The following is a 10612-nucleotide window of genomic DNA, read 5'->3' as shown; positions in this document are numbered from 1 at the left end:
GGCTACAGAGGTCAATAATGAGAGCTCATCTCCGTGTCTGACGCAGAGCCAGAGGGCTCCGCTTTGGTGTGAGGTCGACTCTCTCGAACAAGAGGGAAGCCCCTTGCGAAATAGCTCAGTTGGGAGAGCTGTTAGACTGAAGATCTAAAGGTCCCTGGTTCGATCCTCGGTTTCGCAGCTCTACTTTTCAGTCCGGGTTGTAGTTTCACCAGGCGGCTTTTCCACAAGCTACTCTGGTAGATTTACTGGAGTCTGTTTTGGGGAGTCTTGGCTTTACCACATTTTGTACGCAAAGAGCCAAAAACACCTTTTGGCGAAGCACCGCACGGAAAAGCGCGATCTTGGCACGACGCTGCCCATCAAGGCCCTGCAAACACACGATTCTGGTGGGATTCGAACCCACAACCTTTGAATGGCCTCTTCCTTTGCCGACAAGAAGTCCAATGCGCTTATCCATTTCATACAGAACTACATCTTGCGGAGCTCTTGGTTTTCAAGACTCCAAAATCAACTCAGACCTGTGCTTCCCATGTTTCTCTCAGACTTCCACTCATTCTTCATTGATGAATAACTTTGGACAGGTAGGAGATAGAAAGCTCATTCTAGCACCAACGGACTCCTCTGACTGAGAGCATGCTGCTGGGCCGCAGAGAGCGAACGCATTTTGCAGAGGGGCGGATATTCCAGGTCTTGTCTGCTTTCTCAAAACGCTCTCCACAAGGAGTCAGGATGGCCAAGCAGCGTTAGCTTGGGCAAGCATGAGCTTGTATCGTCTCAGGTCTTCGCCAAAGCCGCCTACGCAGCCAAGAAGGCCTTTAGCGGTGCGGAGAACGAGACTGTCAATTGCCATCCAATCACGTATCACTATTGCCATCTTTCCATTTATGTTCACAGCCAATCAATAAAGCCTAATCGCATCATCTCAGTTTCCTTCCAGCCAGTCACTATGCCCCATTTCCAATATTTTTTTTTATATGTATGCATCAATCAATTATCAGTATGTGTATCTTTACCTCACAGCTTACAGCCAATAAAAAAAGTCCATTTACAAAATCTAGTCTCCTTGCCTTTGTTGACAACCAATCACTATCCTTCATTCCCAAAAACTTTCCATCTACCTGGACGGAGCGACCAGAGGTTACTCAGATGTCCAGGTTTTGGAAAAAAGTTTGGACTCTACAGGTGCCAGAGTACTGGTTATGTTGAATTTAACAGCCATTTATACAAAAAGAAATGGAATGTAGGTAAGAAGCGACAATGTTGTTATATTTAGTTAAGGGCTGGTTAGCTAACTAAAATGTTACAGAACGCCTTATTTATGTAGAGGTCAAGGGGCAGTTTCATTATTTTTAATGGACTTTTACATGTTTTACATTAATGTAATTACTATCGTGCATAGGCTTAGTTACTGTCATAATGTATGTTATTACATTATTATGCTTTACATTAAGTTGGCTAAAAAATAGCTAGCCTATAGGTTAGGCTACGCCTTGCCGCTATATGGCTGCATTATGCATAACGTTAATTAGCCTATAACGTTAGTTAGTTTTGGGCCAGTTTTTGCTTTCATTGAGGTAAATGAGGTAAACGAATTTCGTCTGTTCATTTTAGCCGTAATGTAATTTAATACAATACATAGGCTAACCATGCTGCACACCTTTATCGCTGACGTAAATATAGGGCTTTGTGTTGTTTTGTGGGTTAATCGATAATAAAACATAATGTAGACTAATTGTAAGACTATGTAATAATCGTAATGGGCAATGTTATGTTTAGTTAAGTGGCTGGTTTTGCTAACGTAACGTTACACGTCTTATTTATGTAGCACTAGAGGTCAAGGGGGCCAGTTTCATTATTTGTAATGGATAGGCTTAGCTGTCATAATGTATGTTATTACGCTATTATGCTTACATTAAAGCTGGCTAAAAATAGCTAGCCTATAGGTTAGGCTCGATCTTGCATATGGTTGCATTATGCATAACGTTAATAGCCTATAACGTTTTGAAGGTCAGTTTTACTATGAGGTAAATGAGGTAAACTTAATTCTGTCTGTTCATTTTTAGCTGTAATGTAATTCAATACAATACATAGGCTAACCATAAAAGCTGCACTTTTATTATCATGACGTAATATGGGTTTGTGTTGTTTTTGTGGGTTAATCGATAATAAACATAATGTAGACTAATTGTAAGCCTTTTGTAATCGAAATGGTGTGTAATAATCTTATTGGTATACCCACACACACCACATCATCCCTTTCTCTAAATATCCAACTATAATCTTGTCCAAAAACACTCAGATGAAATATGTGCTATGTGAAATAAATGTATGAAACTGATTAACTACTCAGTTCAACTGAATAGGTCATAAACTTTGTATTTTGCCACACGCTATCTTCTATTGAAAGATGGCTTCCAAATCCAAACACAAGAAGCACAGGGTTAAGGAGTGATTTCCATGAATGGGTGGCCTACCTGCGCAAGATTTGCTACACAGGGGGTCTGGCCTTCTGAGGGGGAACAGACCGCACCACGCATGAGGAAATGGCATGAACTGTACCAGAAGGTAAACTTGGACATGTACATAAACACAGGAATTATGTCATCATTACAGGGAACAGATAGTTATGATTCATTGTCATATGTTACAGATTGAGAAGTGTCCACTACAACAAAGGGGCCAAATGTCTCTGTTTGGGGGGACACAGACATGTAACTGTGGTTTCCACCTAAAAAAAGGTATAAGGTGTTTCCATAAGGAGGTGATGTGTTGATGGTGTATTGTGTATTTTTCTTTATTTAATTTCCTTTTCTGTTAAACTGTAGCCTTCCAGTGTGGCCCTGTGTTTCCGCACCATCCATGTCTACACCTGTAACACCTGGGCAAATGAAACGGCATCCGGAAGGCACCTTTAAAGCCTACTTTGACTTTGACATCGGTAAATGCATGTCTTTATGCAGATATTTTATGTTATGATATGTTATATCATTTTTAAAACGCTTCATTTAATGTTACTAATTTCTTTTTTGTCAGTTTACAAAGCCACGGTATGGTGGGTCCCATGGTGCAGCTTTTTAAAGCCAAACCTAGGTGTGGCAAGGGGGCAGCATGCAACCAAGGTATAGTCAAGAAAAATGAAACTTCATTCCATAAAGATATGCTGAGTTTATCTTAATCATGGATTATTGCAATTCCTGATAATGATAGATTATTTCATTCAATACTGCAAACTGTGCTAGCTCTCTTATTCTTGCAGCCTATTAGCACTGCTGCATTGTCCAGCCCCAGCATCCTAGGACACCATCACCTGCCCGCTCAGTCCCAGGCCGGATATTCAGACCGTCTCTCCCCCTGTCTTCCTCCCTCTCCTCGTCTGTATCGCCTTGCCTCGCAGTCCCAGGCTGTATATTCAGACTGTCTCCCCCGTCTCTTCCTCCTTCTTCTGTGTCTGAAGTCCCTCCTGCTTCTGTGCTCCAGGAGCTGTTTCTAGAGTTGTGAGTTACCTCTTTAATTGAAACGTTTCCTTCCACACTAATATTGTTGGATCACATAAATATGCTACATTTTGAACAAAACATTCCCTACAAGTGGCTTGTAATCATATCTATGTTTGTCTTTTTTAATACATTAGAAGTGTCAGTGGGGCGCCCTCTGCTCCCGATCACCCCTGTTTATCAGCTCCTCGCCTGTGTTCCCTCTGCAGCTCCATCTTCAGCTGAATCTCCTGTCCAACCTGCTGAGAATACAGTGACCGCTCCAGGTTCAGAGTCTGGTTGGTTCTCCTGGTCGGTCTCTCCAAGAACCCGTACTCAGAACCCGAATGTCATCTGACTGAACATCGCGAGACTTTGGGTGAGATCCAAATGGCAGCGACTGAACACTGGCGGCTTGTAAACAGAAATACAAACCTTTATTTTCTTCTACTAAAAACAACCACTACCTACCCTACAACTCTCATCAAAACCGGATTATATTCTCCACCTTTTCCAACGGCAACCTCTTCATTCTGGGCCCGTTATGTCATCTGAACCCAGCAAGAAACGCACTTTCGGACTACTCAACAGAGACTGAACCAGAATCACCTATCAGCTTTGGCGCTTACGCTACATCCATCGAGGTCAGTTTACTACAATCCATAAACAACAAACTTGCAATACTGGAACATCTGCACGCAGATATTAAGGGACTTAAAAGCCAGCCTCGAATTTTCCAATCACAGATCGGCTGGCATTAGAAGGCAAGTGAACTCCAGGGAAATATTACAAACTTATCCGACCATGTTAATCAACTCACCAGCGAAAATCCGGATCATGAAAGAAGCAATCCTAGACCTCAATTGCGCAGCAGCATCTTGCCGATAACCTCATTTTTTTCTGGAATTCCCTGCCAGCTTCTAAGATACACCCGGCGAGCCAGAAGCAGTTAAAGAATTCTTGCAGTCATCTCTCAAACTGCAGCCAGAAACGGTTGACAAGATTACCTTCCACGTGTACACCGTCTGGCAAAGACAGTAAAAACCTCCTCCAATTATGTGGATTGAACACTTCAAAACACAAAAGAACTCATCAAAAGCAAAGGGAAAGAACTGAAAGGCACTTCATTCGGACTAAACGACCAATTCCCACAAGTAATACAGGAAGAAGAAGAGCCCTCTTGCCCATAATGAAACAACTCAGGCAAGGGGGGCAAACGAGCAAACACTGTCAGTCGATAAACTGTATGTCAATGGAACTCTGTATCATAACCCCAATATCACCACCTGGCTATAGCACATCATACATCATGCCAACATACATCTTGATTATAACATTTGTCACCCTCAACTCTCTCTCTAACCCACTGCCTACGATGCTTGGATCACCTCTCTCTTCTCTCTTCTTATGTTTCATTCCTTTTGCTCCCCTACCCACCCATTCTCTTTTGCTCTCTCAATGTTTAATGTTATTCATGGTGTTTTGTCTATACATGTTTGCTTGTGTGTCCTGTCTGTTTTTGTTTTATTATGTCTATAGGCTAAAGTCAAATTATGATCTGTATGTTTTCAATGCTAAACAGGAAATGTTCATGCTGTCACCACAGAACCAAATTCCTACCTCTTTATGCTCTATATTCTACCAGCCCCTACATACATCTCGTTCACACCATTACACCTATTCCTCACCCCTTCCCCTCCTATCCCAACTGACACCTACACACACTCTCACACTGTTACCTTATCAAACATTTTCCTAACTATTTCCAATCCCAACATGGTAACACCCATTCCCTGACCTGGAACATCCGTGGGATTGGATCTCTCAGGCAAGAGGCTGAAAATCTTAAATCATTTGGATGGTTTAAAAGCTTGATATATATGTCTCCTACGAAACTCATCTCTCAGAATTAGACTACACCGCATCAATCAAGACAATTCAAATGGCTCTCATCTCATTACAATACAAAACAAAGGGAGTTTGGAACCTGATTAACAAAGAATCTCATTCATCATAGCATACCATCACAGACCCAGAAGGTTTTGTCATCACAAACATCTCAATTCACAATACCCTGTAACAATTGTGTGTTTATAGCCCTAATACAGACAACCCAGTTTCTTTCAGAACTCTTCTCCATCTCAACTCTATCGGGCTGTCCCATCATAATTGCAGGCGACTTTAATACAGTGTTAGACCCCACATTTTGACAGATCAGTCCTCTAAAAAGCAGCAGTCAGCAATCCCACAAAAACAATAAAACAGTTCATGGCGATTCTGGCCTTAGCGATTGTTGCGTGACTTCAACACCCAGACTCCAAATGCTACTTTCTCTCCGGTCCACCACTCCTATTCCATTATTGATTATTTTCTAACCAGCAACTCTATAATGAAAAATATCTGATTCCTTCTTCATCCCATAGTCATTAAGCGATCGCCCTTCAGTTACAATTGATGGAACATAGCGAACCAGCAGCGACCAATTGGCAAATGGCGTTTAATACATCCCTCTTACCCAATTTCATCGGTTTGTTGGGAGAGAGTGGGCATTCTTTCTGAAATGAACGACTCCCTGAATCATCTCCTTCCTTCTGTGGAAACTGGAAAAGCAGTATCAGAATATCTCATATTCAGTATACAAAGAAGGAAAAGAACAGGAAGTAGAGACTCAACAATAAAATTAAACGGTTAGAAGAAACCAATGCAAGCAGCAACTGGAAAAACACGGTGAAACTTGGAAACATGATTCAAACTCAATGAAATACTCAATAAGCACACTCAATTTATGATTCTGCATCAAAGGCAGGAAAACTTCCACCATAGCAATAAATCAGGTAAATACTTATGCAATCAAATCCAACGTAACAAGAAAAATCAACAATCGATTCATAAAGACTCAGGGAAGCTAACCAGCTCACCTGAAGAAATAAATCATGTTTTTACCAGTTTGCAATAAACTATATTCTTCAGAAATAAACTTTATTAGAATTCATAGACTCTTTCTAAGCAACGTCAGTGCCGCTCAATGAGACCGAGAATAAAAACCACCGATCACCTATATCCAACAAGAACTGTTGATGCTCAGAAACAGATGCCCGATAATAAAGCACCAGGTCCGGATAGCTTTCCTGCTGAGTTCTACAAACAATTTTGGACCATCTTAACCACTTTTCCTCAGAATGATTAATGAATCAAAACTGAAAAGAACGTCTTAACTAGTTCCACCACAGCCTCGTTCCTGCTCCTCAAGCCCAATAGGATAGCATTGCCATCCAGCTACCGACCAATTTCTCTCCTCAATGTGGACAATAAGATAATCGCAAAATGCTAGCACACAGATTAGCAGAGGTCACCCCATCCATTATCCACCCAGACCAAACAGGCTTCATTAAGGTAAATTTCATCACCAACACCCGCCAGACTGTTAAATATAATGTATCACTCTACAAATTTTTTTCAGATATAATACCATCATAGCAACTCTGGGCCATGAAAAAACATTAGGGTGAACTGGAATTTCCTGTTTTTCCATTAGGAGGTTTGGCTTAGTCGTTCATTAACTGGATTAAACTTCCTGCCTCTCCTTCAACCACAGTAATCACCAATGGACTAACATCACAATTTCACTCTTCACGGGAACTAGACGATTCCCTCTCCCCTCACTGTTACAATCTTCATTGAACCCCTAGCAGCTGCCATGCGTCAGAACCCCCTCATCAAAGGTGTCCAGACTCCATATATGCATCACAAAATCAGCCTTTATGCTGACGACATTCTTCTCTTTCTTCAAGACCCCACAACATCAATGAAGAAACCATCAAACTCATTGACATTCTCTCATTCTGAATACTCAATCAGTGGAATAAATCTGCAGTTCTTGACCACATCCAACAGCTGGGATCGACAGTAACTCTTCACTATCCTCTTACTAACTATATCCTTGCCAGGGATAAAGTCTCCCCAGGCTGTCGAACTTATTTCGCCTAAATTATTCCCTCTACTCACTTCAATAGATGACCTTCAACTGGAAAACCTCCCATTATCATCATGGGCGAAATCTCAGTAATCAAAATGACAATACTGCCCAAAATAAACTATCTACCTTCTCTGTAGTTCAACCAAGCCCTGCCTCGGTTTAAGTCTCGATTCATTAATCACTAGAATTCTACTGAAGATAAGACCCCGAGATCAAACTAGCCACTCTCCAAAAACCAAAAGCAATGAGACTAGGGCCCCGCCCAGCACTATGCCTGGCCAACCAGCTCCTTCATCCACAAACAATACACACCACCTCGAACCAACACCTGGTTAGACCCTAGAACAAACAATCACAAGAAATTAAATCTCAGATCTCCCTTTCTGCAGTCAGTCGGTCCAAAACATGTCCTTCAAAGCCCCAACAATTTCAGCTACTCTGACAGCTGGTGGAATTCTACCCATCACTAATTCACCCTGGCACCATCGATTCGCTTTGATTTGGAATAACTTAGTTTCACCGTCAATAAAAAACACTTAACTTTCACATGGATGGGAAGGGCATCCTCTACAACACACATTCTTCAAGACAATAATCGGCCTCATTTTCCTGTTTGGTCCAGAAACACGGCATCGAGTAAACACTGCTTACAATACCTGCAAATTCGTCATCTATCCTAGGAAAATTAACATCCAGACTAGCCTTGACATTTCCCCACCAATCTCAGAGCTGTAATATTCCCTCTCCCAAAAATACTCTCCCCAAATTTACAAAATTATATCTTGTTCAGAAAAACAATTGGCCTGCCATATCACAAATGGGAATCAGACTTATCGTTACTCCCGATTGCCGACTTCTGGATGACCAAAATGTGCAAAAAGCATCTACCTCATGGCAAGAATAGCCAATCTACAACTAATACAATACAAGGTTCTTCACGATTCCACTACACTGCACCGTGCTTAAAATAGAGGTTTGGCTGGGATCTTTGCACTCACTGCACAAAATAACAGTACATACACATTCATGCGGTTTGTGTTACTCAATCAACCACTTCTGGGTGAGTGTCACAAAATCTCTTCCATCTTAGCTGTCACATCAGCATCCCTTCCCTTATGCATACTTGGTGATACATCACAGTCAATTTCCAGCAACTCCGGCAATAAAACACTACTGGTAGCGCTGACTATACGCCAAGAAAACAATCCTCATGAACTGAAATCTAGGAAAAAAGCTCACATCACTCATTGGAAGAAACTTGTTAACCAGACTATATATCATTAGAAACCTATCAACTACAAACTTAATCAATATCAGGATACAGCCTCTCCTTGGTACCCCTTTATCCCTGCCACGGTCCTGACCCTCTTTGCCTGAGTTCCATCTCCACGATCATAACACACTTCATCAACAGATACATATCCTTGAACACTGAGCAGGAGAGCTGGAACTAATATTATTATGTGTGTGTGTGTGTGGTAATGTGTCATGCATCCTTCTTTCCCTCCCCCTTTTATTTACATTCTCAATGCTTTACTAATTTCTCTTTCTCTCTGCCTCTCCCATTGTTATTGCCGGGCCCCATTGGATGGCTTGGAGACTCGGTCTAATGGTCGCTGTGGTTTTGGCATTGGTTGGGTCCTGTGGGTTATCTATTGGCCCTGGGCCCCGGTGTGCACCCTCCTCACTCTGCTCATGCACCGCCTTGTCCTGAGCACAACCACTTTACTCTCTTAATGCCTTTTCATATTAGGTGTTGTACATAAACAAAAACTACAAAGTGAGCTAGGGTGAGTGGAGTGCAGGTAGATGCCTCATCAGGTGTCTATCTGCATACTCCTGTTAATGCACACATTGTTGGTAGCCATCTTACAGGAGTGGTGTGGTGTGCATGGGAAATCTGACAGATATTCTGTACGCCCACTTCTTTAATCTTCCATTCCTAGATAGACCCCTCAACCTAACCATTCACCTGTACATATTTAGGTCAAGAGTGGCGTGTTGGTGAAGGTCTGGGGGCGAGGTGTGGTTGGTCGTGGTAGTGGGGATGTGTGCATATGCTGGGGGCCTGAGGCGATGGGTGTACGCCGGTCCCTCCCCTCTGTCGGCTAAATCATGAGTATAACTGCAGGGCTGGGTGGAACTGTAGCCATTAATGGGTGCCCAGTTTGGCCAATCAGTCAGGCAATCAGCAGGCAATCCAGTTATTCCTATTATACTTATCATTAATAGAATAATTACAACTCCTCTCCTGAAACCTCCTCTATGTTCAGCTTCTCCTCCTGGCCCAACAGCAAACCAGCCTTATACATGTCACCTTTTTTACATCCATCTCCATACTCACCCCTACCCCCATCCCCACCCCCATCCAACACCACCTCATTCACTCTAGAGCTGTCCTTTGCCCCATCCCCTTCTTTCATTCCAGTCATCAATTTCATCTGATAATCATGTCTGTAATCATCCTGGACGCCAAATCATCCTTAATCTTTCTGTTATTAATGAATGTAGTCTGGTTGGCCTTCCTGCAAAGTTGATGACCATGCCACCACAGATCAAGTGGTTCAGCTTTGTGGAAGCAACATCGGCCGTACCGATAAAACGTGGTGCGATCCACCAGGCCAGCTCTGATTTTATCACCAAGGCCCGCTCAGGCGCTTCTTCACACACAGGCTTCTACTGTGGATGCCATACCACCTCTGGAAGGTCAGGCTGTCCTGTCTTGTGGGGCAGCTCACAGGCTATGGGGCACACAAGAGGGCCCAGGTACTAGATGTAGATCGCTACTGATGATTACGAGACGCTCTCTGGTGCAGTAGATGCCAACGGCCTTGATTTCCACCAGCAAGGCCATCTTGGTTTTCAGCTGGACAGCCCTAAACTTGAATTTAGGCTGATCCTAACTCGAGAAGTGAGTATACTGATTTAGCTTGTGTAATAATGTTTTGTCATTTTAAAACACAATTGAATGAGCTGGTTTAATGTTTGTCTTTATCTCTTTCCTTTGTTTTGTTCAGATATGCCTGAGCATGCGGGTGTTGTTAGGTTCCTCAGGGGAGGGCCTGAGCCTTGTAGCCCTTCGCTTAGTGAGGCGGCGGGAGAACCACAGGGAGTGGCTGGCGTCTTGCCTGCGGTACCTTGGTGCCTGCTCAGACTTCACCTC

General features: G+C 42.7%; 1 non-coding gene across 1 annotated transcript; it reads left to right on the top strand.

Moving 5' to 3' along the window:
• Positions 1-104: 104 nt before the first annotated feature.
• Positions 105-178, top strand: trnaf-gaa. The gene has a single exon. It is a non-coding gene; the product is annotated as a tRNA-Phe (tRNA).
• The last annotated feature ends 10434 nt before the right edge of the window (positions 179-10612 follow it).

Source organism: Alosa alosa, unplaced genomic scaffold (assembly GCF_017589495.1).
Source record: "Alosa alosa isolate M-15738 ecotype Scorff River unplaced genomic scaffold, AALO_Geno_1.1 AALO_1.0_unplaced_516, whole genome shotgun sequence".
Lineage (NCBI taxonomy): Eukaryota > Metazoa > Chordata > Actinopteri > Clupeiformes > Clupeidae > Alosa > Alosa alosa.
The sequence above is the reverse complement of the archived record's forward strand: the minus strand, read 5'-3'. Positions and strand labels throughout refer to the sequence as shown.